Genomic DNA, 20,246 nt, shown 5'->3' with positions numbered 1-20,246 from the left:
GGGGTGACAGAGGAAGAGATGGCTGGATGGCATCACCGACTCAACGGACATGAGTGAGCAGACTCCGGGAGATGGTGAGGGACAGGGAGGCCTGGCAGGCCGTGGTGTCACAGAGAGTCGGACATGACTGAGTGGCTGAAGACCAAAGCCGTACTATGACAAGTACTGGGTAAAAAGAAGGGAAGAGGACTCTGCTTTGTGAGTGGGACTAGACTAAAAAGAAATGCTTTGGAAAGCAGTTTGGCAACTCCTAGTAAAGTTAAAGATACAACCCAGCAGCTCCCTGCATTCTATTCTACAGAAATGTTCAAATGGGGTCACATAAATATATGAACAAGGATATTCATGACAGTACTATTTAAGTACAAAAATTGGGGAAACAACTTCATTGCTTGTCAGCAGAAAAATGGTGATCAACTGCGTTCTAATAAATCAACTGTTTTGTTCATGCCATGGGACATTACCTAGCATTTATCTTGAAAATATAGCTTTGAGTGAAAAAATTAAGTTACCTTCAGTATGATACCAATAATTTAAATTTTAAAGCATAAAACAATTCTTTACATTATTCAAAAATACATACATACATAGAAAATTTATAAAAATTCATGAGAATAAGAATAATACACATCCATTTCTGGCTAGAACTGAGGGAGAATTTACCTCTGGGGAGGCGAGACAGTAAAAAAGATTAAGCAGGTTGTAGCAGGACTTGCACTTTTTTAAATAAAACTTGAAGCAATAGGCAAAACGTTAACATCTATTAACATCCAGATGATTGAATATATGGGAATTAGTTATGTCATTTTCTGTACTTTCTGATGTTTGCAATACTGCATGATTTTAAAGTTTTAAATTACTATTTAAAAATCCATCACTACTGCAGAAAACCATCACTACTGCAAAACTCATCTGTCTGACTCAAAAGTAGTGACTGGATTCCTTACATCTATGCATTATTTAGTAATGAGGGAACAATTAAAGACAAACATATTTAAAAACAATGTGCTGACTATAAATTAGCCTCACACAATCCCACTTTTCTGTTCCCTGCCAAAAGGTACATTCTTAAAACAACTAAAATGCAGTCTTTTTAAAAAGTGCCTATTAGTCAAGCCAATGATTTTCAAATAATGAAATATTTTTGTTCTAGAAAGGGAAAAGAAATCCCTCAGAGCAGAAAATAGACAAAGAGGTTTTGTATTAATATTATCATGTTTTTTGTGCTTAGGTTTGTAAATGTATATTTTATTAAAGCTATCAGCAGGAATAATGAGGCTTTTTTATTAACATAAAAATTCAATATCTGGCATTATGGATGGTCATTACAATAATACAACAAATTTCTACATTCAATTTGCTTCTGTGTTTTGTTATTTTATTCAATATAGAGAAAACCTGGATACATTCATACAATATGCTAGTTTTCTATTGTTGCAGGACAAATTACCACAACCTAGAAGCTTAAACAAATGTGTAATGTCACAATCTCTATGGCTCAGGAGAATAGCTCATTTTACCTGGGCCCTCTTTTAGGGTTGCGCAGGGATAAAATCAAGGTGTCAATTGGCTGCACCCTTATTTGGAACTCAGAGACCATTTCCAAGTTTATTCCAGTTGCCGCCTATTTGGTTTCTTTGGTTGTTTGACGAAGATCCAGCTTCTCCCTATTTCCCTGACAGCTGTTGCCCAGGGACCATGTTCAGCTCTGAGAGGTGGCTCTCAGGTCTTTACCCTGTAGTCTTCTCTGCAATCTGGCAATTTACACTTTCTCAAGCCAGCAGGGGAGCATCTCTTTAATGCTTCACCCTTTTCAAAGGATCCATCTGATTAAGTCAGGTCCACAAAGATAGTCTCCCTTTTGATGAATCCAAAGTCAACCCAAAGTCAAGTGATTAAGGATCTTAACTGCATCTGCAAATCCTCTGACATACAGTGTGATGTAACCACAGGAGTAAAAACTATCATATTCTCAGGTCCAGACCATACTCAAGAAGATGGAATTACACAGGGCATGCAACAGTAGGGGATGGGAATCTTGGGAGCCACCTTAACTTACAATTCTGCCTACCATACCCGGATACGTATTATGTAATAGCTATAAATGATGACCTTTAAGATATCACCTTTGAAGTCTCAGGAGTTTCTCAAGATGGTTAGAAAGGGAATAATAGGCCAAATTTTTGCCAAATCTGTATTGCTGTTGTTCAGTCATGTCCGACTCTTTATGACCCCATGAACTGCAGCACGCCAGCTTCCCTACCCTTCAGCATCTCCCAGAGGTTGCTCAAACCCATGTCCTTTGAGTTGGTGATGCTACCCAAGCAGCTCATTCTCTGTTGTCCCCTTCTCTTACTGCCTTCAATCTTTCCCAGCATCAAGGTCTTTTCCACTGAGTCCATTCCTCCTATCAGGTGGCCATGTACTGGAGCTTCAGCTATAGCATCAGTCCTTCCAATGAATATTCAGGACTGATTTCCTTTAGGATTGACTGGTTTGATCTCCTTCCTGTCCAAGGGACTCTCAAGAGTCTTCTCCACCACCACAGTTCAAAAGCATCAATTCTTTGGTGCTCAGCATTCTTTATGGTCCAGCTCTCACATCTGTACATGACTACTGGAAAAACCATAGTTTTGACTATACAGACCTTTGTCAGCAAAGTAACGTCTCTGTTTTCTAACATGCTGTCTACAGTTGCCATAGCTTTTCTTCCAAGGAGCAAGCGTCCTTTAATTTTATGGCTGCAGTTACCTACCGTCTACAGCGATTTTGGAGCCCAAGAAAATAAAGTCTGTCACTGTTTCCATTGTGTCCCCATCCATCTGCCATGAAGTGATGGGACCAGATGCCATGATCTTCGTTTTCTTAATGTTGAGTTTTCAGCCAGCTTTTTTCACTCTCTTCTTTCACCTTCAAGAGGTTCTTTAGTTCCTCGTTGCTTTCTGCCATAAGAGTGGTATCATCTGCATATCTGAGGTTATTGATATTTCTCCCGGCAATCTTGATTCCAGCTTGTGCTTCGTCCAGTCCAGTGTTTCTCATGATGTACTCTGCATAGAAGTTAAATAAACAGGGTGACAATATACAGCCTTGATGTACTTCTTTTCCTATTTGGAACCAGTCTGTTGTTCCATGTCCAGTTAAAACTGTTGCTTCCTGACCTGCATGTAGGTTTCTCAAGAGGCAGGCCAGGTGGTCTGGTACTCCCATCTCTTTCAGAATTGTCCATAGTTTCTTGTGATCCACACTGTCAAAGGCTTTGGCATAGTCAATAAAGCAGAAATAGATGTTTTTCTGGAACTCTCTTGCCTTTTCCATGATCCAAAGGATGTTGGCAATTGATCTCTGGTTCCTCTGCCTTTTCTAAAACCAGCTTGAACATCAGGGAGTTCACGGTTCACGTATTGCTGAAGCCTGGCTTGGAGAATTTTGAGCATTACTTTACTAGCGTGTGAGATGAGGGCAATTGTGCCGTAGTTTGAACATTCTTTGGTATTACCTTTATTTGGAATTGGAATGAAAACTGACCTTTTCCAGTCCTGTGGCCACTGCTGAGTTTTCCACATTTGCTGGCATATTGAGTGCAGCACTTTCACAGCATCATCTTTCAGGATTTGAAATAGCTCCACTGGAATTCCATCACCTCCACTAGCTTTGTTCGTAGGGATGCTTTCTAAGGCCCACTTGACTTCACATTCCAGGATGTCTGGCTCTACATGAGTGATCACACCATCGTGATTATCTTGGTTGTGAAGATCTTTTCTGTATAGTGCTTCTGTGTATTCTTGCCACTTCTTCTTAATATCTTCTGCTTCTTTTAGGTCCATACCATTTCTGTCCTTTATCAAGCCCATCTTTGCATGAAATGTTCCCTTGGTATCCCTAATTTTCTTGAAGAGATCTCTAGTCTTTCCCATTCTGTTGTTTTCCTCTATTTTTTTGCATTGATCAAAGGCTTTAGCATAGTCAAATCTGTATAACTAACCTCAACTCTCATTCCTCATAATAAACACTAGAAGTCAAGCAAAAGGCACCCAAAACCTACTGAAAGGAATAAAATTAGGTCTCCCCCTGTTACTGGACACTTGACGTGTACCCAAGCCATGAAGCCTGAACTATCCCTTTTGTACATGAACCAGGCACTCAGGTTCTACGGCAATAAATCTGCTGGGATGATTTTACTCGGGTGGGCCGGTTCATGCTTGATTTAAAACAAAACAGCCCAATCTTTCCAGTCAATGACACATTTGTAAGAAGTGTAAATATATTCACAGGGATGAAGGCAACGAAATGTTTCATATTAAGGTTTGCCTAAAAGCAAGTTAACCTGAGAGGTTTAGTTAAGAATAATGAGGCTATTATTAGAGTTTAAGTTGATTTTTTTTATTCATGTTGAAATATTTCAAAGCAACAGTTTAAAAAAAAGGCTGGATAATTCAAATATGTCTGCAATTCCTAAGCCATCTCTAAAATCCCCTGAAATGGAATCTTCTTCACAATAATATAGAAGGTATCAAGTTCAGTTCCAAAGATGACACTCAAAGTTGTGTGACCTAAAACTCCAAGCCTCCCCAAGACCCCTGTGAACCTTTAATGCTTGAATGAAATCACACAAGAACATGCCTGACACACAGGGGTTCATCAGTAAGCAGTGGCTGTATTAGTCAAGATAATCCAGTTTGATTCTTCATTCAAGTTCTATTGATAGTTTATAAGGAAATAGTTAAAGAATTACTAAAAGACTTAGCTTAAGGAATGGACACTTTAGCATCTTAAAAAAGAGAGAGGGGAAGAAAGAAAGAAAGAAAGAAAGAAAAAGCCTAAAATACAAACAAAAAGAATTAATTCAAAAACTGAGTTGGATACTTCTCAGCCATTAAGAAAGTCTGACAAATAAATGGGAAATACAACTCACTGAGGGATGACCAGGGCAAAGTGCCTGGCATAGTGTTTTACCAGCATTATGCCATTTAGTTGTCATAACATAGTGAAGTAGGTAGAGTGTATTAACGTGTCAAGATGCATATTATACATTAAGTTAAAATGCAAGTTATGAGAAGAATGTATATGCAATGATCCTATTTTGCAAAGCAAATTATGCATACTCAAATATCTGAAGTATTTACATTAAAATGTCAGTGGTTTTCTCTGAATACTAGGATTCTGATAATTAAAACAATTTTTACTCTTCTTTTTTACTTCTAATATGCCTCCAATATGTTTATCTGTGTGCATAAATTTTTTAATGAAATTGAAAATTTCACATCTGTTTGCTTAGGAGTAGCAGATACCAAAAAAAGGAAAGTTTAATGTAAGTTTCATTATTAGTAAAGTGGCACCTCACTATTTTTTGTATCTAAACTCTAAATACTGTATCTAACTACAGTGCTTGCAAGTCTGAAGTTTCAAGAGAGAGGGAGAGAAAGAAAAGTTGATGAAGAGTGACTAGGAAGAGAAATTTTTAAAAAGATAGTTAATATTCTAAAAAAGGAGATGGTAATGAGGAAAGATGGAATGAAAGGAATCAGTAGGAAGAAAAGGGGCCACAGGAGAATTAAAAATAAACATTGGGAACAGAGAAAGAATGAGAAAAGAGAAGAAATACATCAAAACAATAAGAATAGAGGAGGAACCCTCCCTTCCTATTCATCTCTAAATGAAATGGAAAAACTTAAATAAGATCACAATGAATCACTTTTAAAGCTATTTTTTATTTTTTGTAATTTTCCCCTGTAAGAGTGAGAAGGGGTTGAAGAATGTACTTGATAACCAAAGGTAACTCGTCCAACACCAGACCAGAACCTGGATAGGACTGCAATGAACACACCAGGTATTTTTTAGCTTTCTCTTTAGTCATAGTACCAAGCACAAGACTGTCTTTGAAAAATGAAGAGTAGTGACTGGGTTACAGGTGCTGCTGCTGATAACAAAACACTTATTTTTTAACTATAGTCTTCAGACACGGTAAAGGAAGTGAACCCATTTCCCCAAAAATTATACTTAAAAGAAGGTGTAAATATCCAAGTGCCTGATTCTAATTTTCTCTGAACACTTGCTCAACTTATCCAGCTCCCTCCTGCCACTCTTAAGAAAAAGAAGCAATAAATCATTCTTCCACCTGTACCCTTTGTCAACATGAAAAATAACATCGTTGATGCTCTATGCTTTAATGAGGTAAACTTTCTTCAGTTTTTCTTATTCTAACTATCTTGTCTTCTTCCTTTTAGCTTAAAACATTAAAATCTAGCAAAAGTAAAAGATCGAGTTTAGTTTTTGGATAACTTCTGGAAAATAGTAACTCCGCTAACAGCTTTTCTCTGAAGGAGAAAGGTAAAGTGATGTGGCATGTGGTGGTTTAATTAAAAAGCCCCAAAGTTGTTTGCCATCCTTTCCATAGAAAGAAGGGGCCCATATCTTCTCCCCTTGAATCTGGGCAGGCCTAGAACTGTTTTCAGCAACAGACTAGAGCAGAAGTTTCAACAGAACTTACCAGTCTAGGTCATAAAGCGTCAAACATCTGCTCTATTCTCCTGGAATATTGGTTCTCAGGAAGCACCCTTCCAGGGAGCTCCTAGGAATATTGCCACCATGCTGTGAGGAAACCCAAGCCTCATGGAAGGACCACAGGAAGGCACTACAGTGTACAGTCCCACTAGAGCTCAGCCTTTCAGTCACCCCAGCCCAGGAGCCAGACGTACAATGAAGATGCTTCCAAATGATTCCAGCCCCCAGGTATTTGTGTCTTCCCAGATGGGACTCCAGACATCATCCCAGACAGGTTATCCTTGCTTTGCCATGTCCAAATGGCTGACCCAGTAAGTATAACTAATCATCTCTGCTGATAAAAGGTTTTTGTTTTATGTTACTAAACATGGGGCATTTTTAATGCAAAAATGAATGGGAACTATGGAGATAAAAAAGAAATGATCTTGCAATAGTTATTACTGCAACTTAACTCTGATTACAGTAGAAAGTGGGCATCCTAAAACCCCAAATGTCACAGAGGGCCATATCCAGAAAACACTGAAGACAAAACACCTTTCTGGGGTTGTGACCAGATCTCCTTCCTCTGCCCTCTTCCCAATCTTTCTACCAAACTTTTAATCTTCGTTTTATTTCCCTTCCTCCTTTCGGTCACGCCTGCTCCTCAAGTTTGTCTTTAAGTCACTACACATTATTGCTGTGGGCATCATTCTTTCACTAATTAAACTTTTAAGCATTGTTCTAGATACTGGGATAGCAAAGGTGAGGATATCTAACTTTGTCTGTGACCTTGTAGAGCAAAGAGAGTAATGAAATGCCTTTCACACTACGGGTCACAGTCAGTGACAGTCATGAGGGCATCCTGATGGGGCCTAACAAACACTTTTAAAATATAAAACAAAACAGAAAATAATAAAAAAAAAATAAAATTAACAACATCATGATGATTGTTTCATGACTTTTTTATGTTACCTTTGGCACACAGAATGTTGTGTTATCTTAAAACTTTGAGAAATATAGTCCAATAGCTATTCAGAACTAAACCTCATTCTTGGGGTTAAAAAACATGAATGGGATTGTGGTCAGGAAATTTGCAATTAGGTTTCTGGCTTTGAAATACAATATGTCACAGAGCCGTTCTCAGAATCTCCTCTACTGATACAGGTTTTTGCTTTTTACTGTTTTTTGTTTTCTTTACAAGGGTATTCTGGGTCATTTTTGGTAAGTAAGTGCCTGCCTTTGCGGGAAACTCATGTGTCACGCGTTCTGTATCTGAACATTACAGTTAAATGTTTCAGGACTTGAGTCAATCTATTCACTGGTTTAATAGCTGAACTGGAGAACATGGAATTATCATGACCTCTGGCATTTATTTTTGCCTGCAATTCTAGAAGCAGCCGTATCTTCCCAAACACAAGCTAGGGAGCCTAAGCAAAAAAGTTAGCTGCCTGTATAATCATCTTCTTATAGCCTCTATCCAACAGTCAGTGGTAAACATTAAATAACATGTCATAAAACCCACTGACATCTGAGTAATGCTGGTGGCAGTCAGTACCCTCCCTCTCTTGCTCCCTCTCATTTATATGACTCAACTGAGACTGTTTTTTTTTTTTTTTCCCTTCATACTGAAATAAGTATATACTCTTCCAAGTCTTCTCTGGAGGAAAAGCACCAGATGATTTAAAATGATAGCTCCTGCCCAATTCCTAAACTCTTAATTAGAAAACTCTAAAAAAACACCCCACAGATGTTTTCAGAGACTTCAGAAAGTCTAATGCCAGTTTAGTTTGAGTCACTAAGAGCAAAGATACCAGGAGAGGGAGGGTGGCTGGCTGGCTGAAGCCTAATGCCAGGGCTGGATAGCTCCTGGGGAAATTTAGAACTCTCTGATGCTTGTATGCATGCGTACCATGTGTGTACATATTTCCATTTTCACAAGTTGGGCTTGATGAACTGAGTGAGAAAGGTCTGAGGGAACCCAAGAGTAGCACCTATCATTCTATCCCAACAACACGCCAGGAACCAAATACCCGAGTAGCACGTGGCTATCATCCTGCCCTTTTGTCTTCAACAACTGAACTGGGAAAAATCCAGTATGTCCTTAAAGTAAATATTGATAATATTCATAATCTTTTGGTTCCTGACTTGGAGAAACTCAAAATGTAAGGTCCAAGGGATGATAATAAAATTTTATGGGTTCACATGTGGCATGTGCTACAGACCGCGTCACCCTAAAAGTCATCGATGTGATGGTATTAGGAGCAGAATCCTCGTGAAAGGGATTAGCACCCTGATGAAAGCTGTCTCGCCCATTCTGTCTTAGGAGGGCCCAATGACAAGACGGCCATTTATGAACCAGGGAGCAGTCCCTCACCAGATGCTGAATCTACCAGCGCATTTATCTTGAACTTCCAACGTCTACAACTGTTGTTTTTAAGACACTCAGTCTATGGCAGTTTTGTTCCCCAAGCTGAAAGGTCTAAGACACAGCAAACACAATATGATAAATTCCAAAGTGCTTTTCCTATTGGTCCAGACTCTCGCTACGGCTTCTGTTCTTAGTGACTTGCTTTCACCATGTGTGCTGTGGGCTTAGTCACTTCAGTCATGTCTGACTTTGTGACCCCATGGGTTATAGCCCACCAGGCTCCTCTGTCCATGGGATTTTCCTGAAAAGAATACTGGAGTGGGTTGCCTTTTCCTTCTCCAGGGGATTTTTCCTGACCTAAGGATCGAAACTGCATCTCCTGTGTCTCTTGCGTTGCAGGCCAATTCTTTACCACTGAGCCACCAAGGAAGCCCTGTTCTCACCATATGAACATATAATCCCAACTACAACAGCTGCATTCACTCGTGCCTTGGTTATTGGAAAATCCGTCACCACAGTGGACTGTGCCTATCCTGTCTCGCCTTCATTTAATGACAAAGAGTGTGTGGGGAGGGCAGAAAATGCTGACAAGGTTTCAAAGTTACTGCCCCTGTTTTCCTTCATGGAAACTCTAAAGCATGTATTTAAGCCTGGAATTCTCTCTGCTCTTCTGTGATCACTGTTTCAAACAGAGTTAACTGCCTGATAAAGAACCAAAGATGGGTGAGCCACAAGGATATTGATGGATCCCCCAGGGTGAAATAAAGTAAAACTCAGTTTCTCAGAACTGAACAACAAAATAAATCACAAAATTTGGGGTAAATTTTCTGTCACTACTACAGTTTAGTTCTTAGAGGTTGTTGCCTGCTACAACAAAAATACATGATCATACTGACTTTGAAACTGTATTACTATTTGATGATCTGCCTAATGATGAATTATTCGTACAACATGAGATACCAGAGGGTCTCTTATTTTTCCCTTCCCATAGCTATTGCTGTGAGTTCTCAAAAACAGGTCACTGATTCTAAAGAAAGAGTACTGAAATCCATAGGACTGGGTTTAAGTATCATCTTGTGAAATCTCATGAATCTTTAAAGATTTTAGTCGACATCCAGCACAGTATAAATATTATGTGTGTATGTATGTACGTACATACTTATTTTGGGAAAGAAAATTAATCAGTCGTGGAGTACTGAAAGCCAACTTTGTAACACTGATTTAAGACTCTTAAGAGGAGCATTAAGATTCATTTATTCACTCTAGGATTCCTCCACTGTGAATAATCTGGAAGTGTATGTGCATATTCTGGTAATTGAATTAACCAATATCATACATAATTTATTAAGCAACTAATTGTACCTTTTATGTTACACACAAAAAAACTGCATCACATAAAATCCACAAGCAATCTTTGAATACCTACAGAATATGCTCAAGGAACCACATCAGACACTGTACAGGGCCCCCGAGGTGAAAAATGAAGGTTTTGATTGTAAAGTATTTGCAACTTGGTTGGGGCCGGGGCGGGGGGGTGGGGTGGTTAAAAATTAGCCCACAAATAGTTAAGTCACACTTTAAGGCAACAGTAAAGAGATGCAGATCCTGCTTAGCTAACAAATGAGTCTAAGAGATGATAAACTAAAGAGACAATCATTCCTACAACAACAGAGACAAGGAAAGGTATTTAGAGCTAAGGACTGAATGAAGACACTAATCTCCAACACTGGGGTGAAGATTATTTCAGGCAAGCACCCAAGGTCTCTTCCAGCTCAGATAATTAAGGATTGGTAGGACAGAAGGGTTGACTGTTCTGAAATGGCAGTTATTTGAATGGCGTTATTTACCATGTGTATTCCTTGTTAAGACTCAGCTCCCCCAGAAGCAAGGAGTCTGCCATTTCATCTCTTTCTACACAGCATCTAATCTAGTACCTGAAACAGAATAGGAGGGAGTGCGGGAGGTTGGGCAGGACTGAACTGCAGCTACCAGGGAAGTCAGAGCAAAGTTTATTTGGAGAACAACAAGGCAATTTGGCTAAAGCAGAGAGAACAAGAAAAAGACAGCAAATGGAATGTGTTGACTGGGGCTAGACTGTGACACACCTTGACAGCCAGGTTAAGGAAGGAGGCTGGACCTCATTCTCTCTCAGCAACAGTGAAAGTCAAGCAGAACGCTGTCTCCATTATTAGGGAGCACACAGGACTACAAGCTGGTAAGAATTCATAATATGGGTTTTCTGCAGCCAAAAACACTGCCTGCCATTCTCGTAAACAACAAATGTTGCCCCCGATAAAGTCATCAGCCACAGTAGCCAGTTTCCATGGTGTGCCCTGAGGGCAATTTAGGATAGAGAAAAAAACAGGATACTGACCCTAGATACTTAAGATGCATATCTAAGGAATAATTGCAATGAGTCCAGACTCTGCATCTGCCCAAACATAGAAAGCACTAAAATCATTAACTTGAGATGCCTGGTTTTCTATGACTAGCAGGAATCTTTGATGTTTCACTAAATGTTTGCTGTTGTTTTTCAGCAAAAACTCCCACATATCCTAGTTCCTCCTTTATCTCTTTGGATAAAAGCTCTCCGAGAAGCTGGTGTCCTGTCCTCAGTAAAGCCCCTGAATAAAACATAACTGATAACTTTTAGGTCATGCATTTTTCTTCAGCCGAGACATGCAGGAATAAAGAGAAAGGTCCAGAGGCTGCTCACACTTCTAATGAGTAATGTTCAAATGTGGCACTGGTGGTACCACTGGGACTTGTTAAAAATATTTGAACCCCAGACTTGATCTATTGGATCTGCATCTCTAGATCCGAGGCCATGATCTATGTTCACATTGAGAGCGGCTAGATCAGAACTCAAAAATGATGTGAACAGAAATGACGCAGCTTTACTATCGAAAAAATAAAGGGCTGTACAGCTTTGTATATATACTAGAAACCACTGCACACTTAAGTGGTAGTTTTTATGTGTGTGAGTTGTATCTCAATTAAGATGCTAAAAAAATCTCAAGCTTAGGACAGTGCCTGGCACATACAGGAGATCAGTACAAGATACTTTTCTAAAATGCATGCATGGCTCTTTTCCCTTGACAGCCTTGGATTATGAGTTGGTAGATCCGGGACAAGCAGCCTCTAGAAGAGTCCAGTACTTTCTAAAGACTGGTGACAGGCATACAAGCAGCCAGCAGGGCAAGGAGCATCCATACCAGAAGTCAGGTTCAGTTACAAAACAAAAAAAGAAGAATTCAGCAGGAAGGCACATGTGAATGTAGAGTGAGGATCAAAAGCAGACAGGCAGCAGAGTGCAAGAAAGGCAGGGGACGGGGCAAAGGGGCAGCAAGAGAGAAATACTGGGAGTCAGAGGCCTCAGAAGAGCTGAAAGGCCAGGGCGAGCCGAAAAGCAGGAACATCTGTCTCTGCCTGTTCCTGCCTGCTGAGTGCCAGGCCCGGGTCTTTCTTTGCCCGTCCTTGCCTGCTGAGTGCCAGGCCCGGGTCTTTCTTTGCCCGTCCTTGCCTGCTGAGTGCCAGGCCCGGGTCTTTCTTTGCCCGTCCTTGCCTGCTGAGTGCCAGTCCTGGAGGCGCTTCCCCAGATCAGCAGGTCGCAACCCATGCTGGCCACACCTGGCTGAGGGACAACTTGCTGAGGCAGCCACAGTGGCTTCTATTGAACAAATCCAGAATCTTTCACCATAGGCAGCAGAAAAGGGGATGTCTCATAAGGAAATGTACAACATTCCTGGCTCTGGTTTGTTCAAATTAAAATGCCTGTCCCAGTGAAAATTCTTTGAACAAGAGTAACTGAGACCTGCATACAGTGGTTTCAGAGGCAGAACTGAAATGCCACAGCAGATGCCCTCACAGGGATGTGAAGACAGAAAACAGAACAGAGAGGAAATAGGACTGGAAGCCTCTCCCTCTCCCCCTCCTCTGGCTTCCTCACAGGCCTTCAGCCCCACCCATCTCAAGCCCCAATCTTTTCTGCAGGCCGGTGTTCACCTTGTAGGAAGATGCATTTGCCTTGACACCACAGTAGTTTTGATTCCATTTGTCCTTTCTGTTCTAGTAAACAACATCACCCAACTCACCTCTCAAGTTCAGATTTCCAGGAGAGAATGTAAGGGGGCAGGGCTCAGCTAGGGAAAGGCATCAACTTCCAGTCCCTTGGCTGTTGGGGGCAATAGAGAAGGGACACACGACCTCCTAGGAGCCAGTGGAGGGGCAGCTTCCCAGGAAAAGACAGGCCTCAGTTTGCTTTGTGTTTTGTTGGGTGGCAATGGTAGTCGGTGTGTGGGTGTGTGTTTGTGTGTGTGTATTCCACTCTTCAACAAAGAAAACGTTCCAAACGTGAAACTTCCTTAAACTACTTAATATTACTTGTATTTATTCTCTTGAGTGAATCCCCCCACCTCATAAATATTTTCAGTGACTTTCAAACATTTTTGACCCCAGGATAAAAAATAAGACTAAATGTATGTTACATATGAAGCACACGAAACAAATGTTTCACAGAACAACACATGTAATGCACCCCGATCTTTTCTATCCTATTACAGTCCATTTTAATGCTCCTTCAGCCTGCTAAGTTGATTTAACACCCACTAACAAGTGGTGACCAGTGATTTAAAAAACCCTACTGTTACCTCTATCATCTGTAATTTTATCATTTAAAAACAATTTCACACTTTTCACATTATACTCATATAGAAGAAAATTCCCCAATTCTTTCCCAATAATATCCTAAACTCCACAATATTGTAGACAGTTTTAAAAGATGAACCAAGTTCATAAGAGATGTCTAATGCTTTGAATTGTCTACACAACAATGTTCTTAAGCCAGTCTCACGACATCCCTGTTCTCAATCTGTTTAGTGACCAATAGGGACTCATGCACTTGTGTAAAGTGTCAACCAACCTAGCTGAGAAGCACCACCCACTGTCTCTGTACAAAGCCAACCTGCCCACACAGGGATGGAACCAGCTCCCTTGGGCTCACCAAACTTGTCCCAAAGGGGAAAGAAATTCTGTTGGTTATGTGTGTATCTCTGGGGAATTTCTAAGGCAGATTACTTTGTTCAGCGATGCCGATGCAATTGGGTTACTGGGTCATGGATACAAATAGGCTCAAATGCTTGTTGGAGGACCGAGAGGTAGCAGAATGAGGACTGTCAGTGGAGGAAGCTGGGGAGGTAGAAGAGAAGGTAGAAAGATGGATTTCCATCTCCAGCACCAAGAGCCGGTGTGACTTCCATCTGGGGCACAGCATGTTGAGAACTGCCGAGATTCCTGCCTGTCCCACAGCATGGCCCAAGAGCATGGGACACTGGCTCTTCAGTCAGACCTGAGCCCATCCCTGATCTATTACTGATGTCCCCTGAGCCTCAGCTGTGCCCTCTGTAGAATGGAGCAGGTACCAATAAACCCAGTTCACAAGCTCCCTGTGAAGACTCAAGTACAAGAAAGAGCCCATGTGAGGCGCTAAGCCTAGTGCCTGCCACAAAGCAAGGATCCAACACATGTTCCGGACAGTTGTTACCATCCCCCAACTAACGCCCCAGCTCACCTGCCAAAGGGCTTAAAACACACAAGCAGATGTCTGTCTTTGAATGAGTACTTTTCCCATTAGCCTCTCTAATCTCTTATCAGACACGGTTAGCCCACTCCAGGACCTTTTTGGATCTCTTCTCTCTCCTATAATAACTTGATTCCTTCCTCTTCTTTCTCAAAACCTATGCTCACTTCAATGTTTTCTCCCCCACTAACCCTGAGATCCATGGATACAGAGAATGAAAGGGACTCATCTCACTAAACTATTTATAGTGCCCAAAGCTTGATAGTTCACAATAGTCAGACTGAATTCCACATAATAACCAAGTGGTCTCCTGACCCAAGGCAGACACACAAGTACCAGGGATACACAATCCCTGTCTGCCCAGGGATTCTGAGATGCTCAAGGCCTGTCTGAGAATCCACAGCATCTAGGAGGTAGGAATGGCACTAAAAAGGGGTGCCCTTCAAAGACGCCACTTCCTTCCCAAAGGTTTCTGGGGACAGCTTCAAAGAGGAGTCTGGATGAGGCACGGCCATCTCTATTTTTACAAAATGAGAACTTCCGGAAATAAGATACTGCCAAGGTCTATCACTATACTTCACACATTCTGAGGTAGGTCTTAGCACATGGGGACCAAATACCATTGTGAAATTGTGAGAAAACTTCAAGGGTCCACAAGTAAATGATCTCCTAAGGGTGCCTTCTACCATGCCCTGTGCTTTCAGGGAACCTACCTGTGTGCATGCTTAGGGTTAAGGATAACAAGGCAATTTTCCTGTTTCCTTAAAAAAATACGGTATTAATGCAATAATACTACCTTAGACAGTCCAGATCAAAGGCAAATGAAAATGTATTTGCTAATCTCTACTGAGTAGAAGACTATCTGTTATAACTTCCTCCATGCCATCTTCTTAAGGAATAAGGAGGTCATAATAGGGTGGCTCAGTGGTAAAGAATCCACCTGCCAATGCAGGAGATGTGAGTTCAATCCCTGGGTCAGGAAGATCCCCTGGAGGAGAAAATGGCAACTCACTCCAGTTCTCTTGCCTGAAGAAGCCCACGGACAGAGAAGCCTGGTGGGTTATTGTCCCTGGAGTTGCAGAGTTGGACATGACTGAGCGTTTGAGCATGCACACGGACTAAAACTCACAGGTTGTAACAGCCTATATTTATTGTCCTGAGGCAATTATTAATACCATCAGGATCAGTGGCCTAGTGTCAGCAAAAAAAAGGGGGCATCATAAACAAACTAGGGCCCAGGTGGTAGGGACTCCAGGATTTCCAGGAGGTGACATAGGTAGATTGACAAAATGAAAAGGCAACCTACGAAACAGAGAAAAGTATTTGCAAATCATATATCCGATAAGGGGCTAATATCCAAATTAAATAACAAGTTCACACAACTCCACAGCAAAAACAAAAACAGAAAACACTCCAATTTAAAAAAATGGGCAGAGAAAGTGAATAGACATTTTTCGAAAAAAGATAAGTAGTCAACAAGTATATGACTAATCAGTATCACTCATCATTAAGGAAATGCAAATTAAAACCACAATGAGAAATTGCCTCACATCTGTTGGAATAGCTACTATCAAAAACAAAACATAGAAAGAGATACGTATTGGTGAGGCTAAGAAAAAAAAGGGAACCCCCATATACTGTTGGTGGGAATGTAAATTGGTGTAGGTACTAGGGAAAACATGAAGGTTCCTCAAAAAAAAAAAAACAGAATTAAAACAGGATCCAACAGTCCCATTTCTGGGTATACATCCAAAGGAAATGAAAACATGATATTGAAGAGATATTTGCATTCCCACATCCATTGAAACATTACTCACAATAGTCAGGATACAGAAACAACCTAAGAGATGTCAATGGATGAATGAATAAAGAAGACTGGTAGAAATATACAACAGAGTATTATTTAGCCACAAGAAAGAACGCAATCTGGCCATTTGTATCAACATGGATGTACCTTCATGGCATCATGCTAAGGGAAAGAAGACAGAGAAAGACAAATACTGCATGGAATCCCTTATCTGTGGAATTAAAAAAAAAAAAAAGGCAAATTCAGAGAAATTTGAATTTCAGAGAAGCAGAGAAACAGAGAGTAGAAAAAGCGGTCACCAGGAGCTGAAGGGTTGGTAGAAATAGAAAGAGGGTGGTAAAACGGTACCAAACTTCAGATTATAAGATGAGTAAGGTCTCAGGATCTAACGTAAAATATGATGACTTAGCTGATAACACTGCATTGCATGGAGATATGCTAAGAGATTAGAGGACTTCCCTGGTAGATCAGCTGGTAGAGAATCCGCCAGCAATGCAGGAGACCCCGATTCGATTCCTGGCTCAGGAAGATCCCCTGGAGAAGTGATAGGTTGCCCACTCCAGTATTCTTGGATGTATTCCTGGTGGTTCAGACAGTAAAGAGCCTGCCTTCAGTGTGGGAGACCCAGGTTCAATCCCTGGGTTAGGAAAATCCCCTGGAGGAGGGCATGGCAACCCACTCCAGTATTCTTGCCTGGAAAATCCCCATGGACAGAAGAACCTGGTAAGCTACAGTCCATTAGATCGCAAAGATTTGGACATGACTGAGCGATTAAGCACAGCACAGGGCAAGAGACTAGAACTTAAATGTTCTCATCAAATGAAAAATTAGAGGTAATGCGTGTGTTATGAACTAGATAAGCATCATTTCATAATGTATATCAAAACCACCATGACAGATGCTTAAATATCTCACAATTTTATTTGTCCAAGTATACCTCAATAAAGCTGAAAAATACACAATTCACTTTTTATTTTATATTCTCTCTCTCTGCCTCTGAGCCATCACTCTGAAATATGAAAGTTTCTAGGGCAGAATCTGAACTTGTAAATAGCTGAATCTTAACGTTCTCTAAGCATTTGCATGCTATGCTTCTGCTGAACGCTGCTCGACAACATGACATTTTTTTTCCCTTGTGCTGAAAAACAAAAGTTAATGGCCCAATAAGCAAATGAAGACAATTTCAGAAAATGGGCTTGGATAACATGAGAAAAGCAGGGGAGGTGCCTTCCTGAGGATCCTAGAAGACTGTCAACAGCCGTCAGTTAGAGAATATGTTAGCTTGTCCTGCCAGAGCTGGAGAATTTTTCTTCTTTAAAATTACAGGTGATATTTTATCTCTGCCAGTGGGAGGGGGAACTACCTCATATACAAGGGAAAGTCAGTAACTAAGAATATGCACAAGTTTCAAAAATTAGTCACTGGTTACCATGGTAACGCAAATATTGCCTAACAACTCACTGGGCTGTAAGTAACTAAGATGATGCTAAATACATTACTTCAAAATGGGAAATGGACTCTATTTTTAGGAATACTTGCAAAGAACTAGATGGACCTAACCGCAGACTGAAGGTGGCTCAGATTTACCCCTGTGGACCCAGGATTCAAGGTCCATCTCTCCTGCCCTGTGTGCGTCAAGCTCTGTGTCACACGAGTGTGCTATGCCCAGAGACAGCTGCAGGAGGAAGAGTGATGACATTTTATTTACAAACAAAAAACGAGCTTTCTCATTCCTTAAACTTTTAGTAAAGGAAGAATCCTTGCTATTGGGCAATGAAGACTAATAACAGATTTAGGTGGCAGTCCCTTTAAATTCAATGTTAAGGATCTCCTCAGGCCAAACAAGATGTCTCAGGAAATAACTAGCATGCCCAATAAAATGATAATTTTTCCATTGATCTGAGTAGTTTGAATTTTCTAAGTAGATATTAATGTTAGTTAGAATAAAAGTATAAACAATAAATGAATTTTTAAATTATTCTAACAACTGACCGTACATCAACACCCTCCTAAATGAAACTTAGCATGTGACCTCTGTTCATTGTACACAGTGCCTGAGACACTGGGGCTCCAAGTCTTCAGAAAAGTGGTCCCAGAGCAGTGTTCTTCCTAATGGTCCCTGAGTACCTGCATCAGAATTCCAGAGGGCCCTTACAGTGTAAAATCCTAGGCCATATTTAAGGCCCACCCATTATGAGTCTCTGAAGTTGGGATCTGAGAAATGTCCATTTTAAAAAGATGCTCCCTGTGATGTTTATGTTCTCTGGTCTGAGAAGTCCATCCTTAGCAATCACCAATACATTGAGGTCTCCTGACAATGAAGACAGAAGACAGGACAGTCATCAGGGAACACAAACCAACACGGTTTATCAAAGACAGAGCTGTTTGTGACTCAGTGGCTTTTGGGCCACAGCCTAGGGTATAAAACCAGCACAAAATACTTGTATGTGTGTGTGTGTGTGTATGACCCAAGTTTTTCAGAAACAACACGGGTCATGTACTCTGGCCTACTCTATTATATTCTAATTTTTAATGTTACAGCAACCAACTAAATTGATTTCACATCCCACTAATTGGTGGTGTTTGAAAAACTCTATTATAATATTTGTTGTCCTATATTTTTATCACTTAATAATTTAAAATTTTTTTCATATCATATCCTAAATAGTAGAAAGCCATTCAGTCTTTTCCAATATACCCGCAAAGTCACAATATTTTAGTTACCTTTAAAAGGTGAATCAAGGTAAAGTGAGACAGTCTTCTGTTTAAGGGAATCAACAACAATACATTCAACTGCTAGCATTTAACTTTTATTTATTTACATCTTCTTTATCTCACAAACAGCATGCAGATTATATAAGTATAAAATAAATGAAAAATCTTAAGAAAGTGAAGCAAGAAGAAGAGAAAGACATAAAATTGAGTGTTTACGGAATAAATCAAAGGAACAAGTACAAGTAATAAAGACAACATAGGCCAGGAAATCTAGGCTACATGTTAACTCTCAGCTTTCTGGCCATCAGCGTGCAGAGGAAAACATGATCAGTAATGAAAATTCCAAGATCCATCTGGCTGTCTTCCCTTCGGGCTGGACTGAACACTTGTTGCCTCCTCAGGGTAGAGAGGGCAGTCACAGTGGGACAGACCCTATTAGTGCCTCCACCTTCCACCACCATTTGATTCATAGGGCAACTGAAGATCGCTCTAAGGACTGGGACGAACAAAGCCAGGAGCCATAGGCCACTCAGTTCTCCCTTTTCTTGGAGCACTCTGTATTCACTTCTGTCCCAGAGCTGGCCAGCTTCCTGTGATGAAAGCTGTTCACAGACCCATCCTCTTCCTCCTCGCCAACCCCAGAAGGTGACCAGCTCCATGAAGACAATTTTGGCTCTTAACGCATCTCAGTGAGCTCTCCATAAAACTGAGCTGAATACTAAACTTCTCCAGGAATTCCCCAAAGGAAAAGTGATAGAAGTACAACGATCTGAACTGGCTTCTTGGTTCTATGGCTTATCACTCCTGAGATACAAGCTAAGCCATCTGACTGCTGTGATTCAGTTTCTTATCTGTTAACCAAAGCCAATGCGGTTTCCACCACAGGATAGTCTTATGGATGAAATTAACAAACAGATGTAATGAGGCGGGCCCAGTTTCTGGCACACAGCAGGTGCTCAATAAATGTTACTTTTCCCTTCTCCTAAGAGAAATCTCTAGGATATTCATTGTACTTCCTGCCAGAGCCACTGTAGTGTTCACAATCCTTCTCTCACTTCCAAGTTTCCTAGTTAAAATCACCCACGAAGAAAGCAGAGCTCCCAAGAACCACAGAACACTCAATGCCTACACAATGCCACCTTCAAAATGGTTTTTGTCATTGTTTCAATAACTTTAAGCAGGGCTTAGAGGTTATTCTGGAAAAAAAAAAAAACAGTCTGAGAAAGGAAAGCTTGACTAAGTCATTAAGTATCAAATAAATGCTTAAACCAAGCAATAAGGAAGAGAGATAATTA

General features: G+C 40.6%; 1 protein-coding gene across 6 annotated transcripts in view; it reads right to left on the bottom strand.

The window, feature by feature from the left end:
• The window catches only part of ELMO1 (engulfment and cell motility 1), a 581,422-nt gene that overhangs the window by 418,667 nt on the left and 142,509 nt on the right, over positions 1-20,246 (bottom strand). The window lies entirely within an intron of this gene.

The sequence above is a fragment of the Ovis aries genome, chromosome 4 (assembly GCF_016772045.2).
Source record: "Ovis aries strain OAR_USU_Benz2616 breed Rambouillet chromosome 4, ARS-UI_Ramb_v3.0, whole genome shotgun sequence".
In the NCBI taxonomy this organism is placed as follows: domain Eukaryota; kingdom Metazoa; phylum Chordata; class Mammalia; order Artiodactyla; family Bovidae; genus Ovis; species Ovis aries.
The sequence above is the reverse complement of the archived record's forward strand: the minus strand, read 5'-3'. Positions and strand labels throughout refer to the sequence as shown.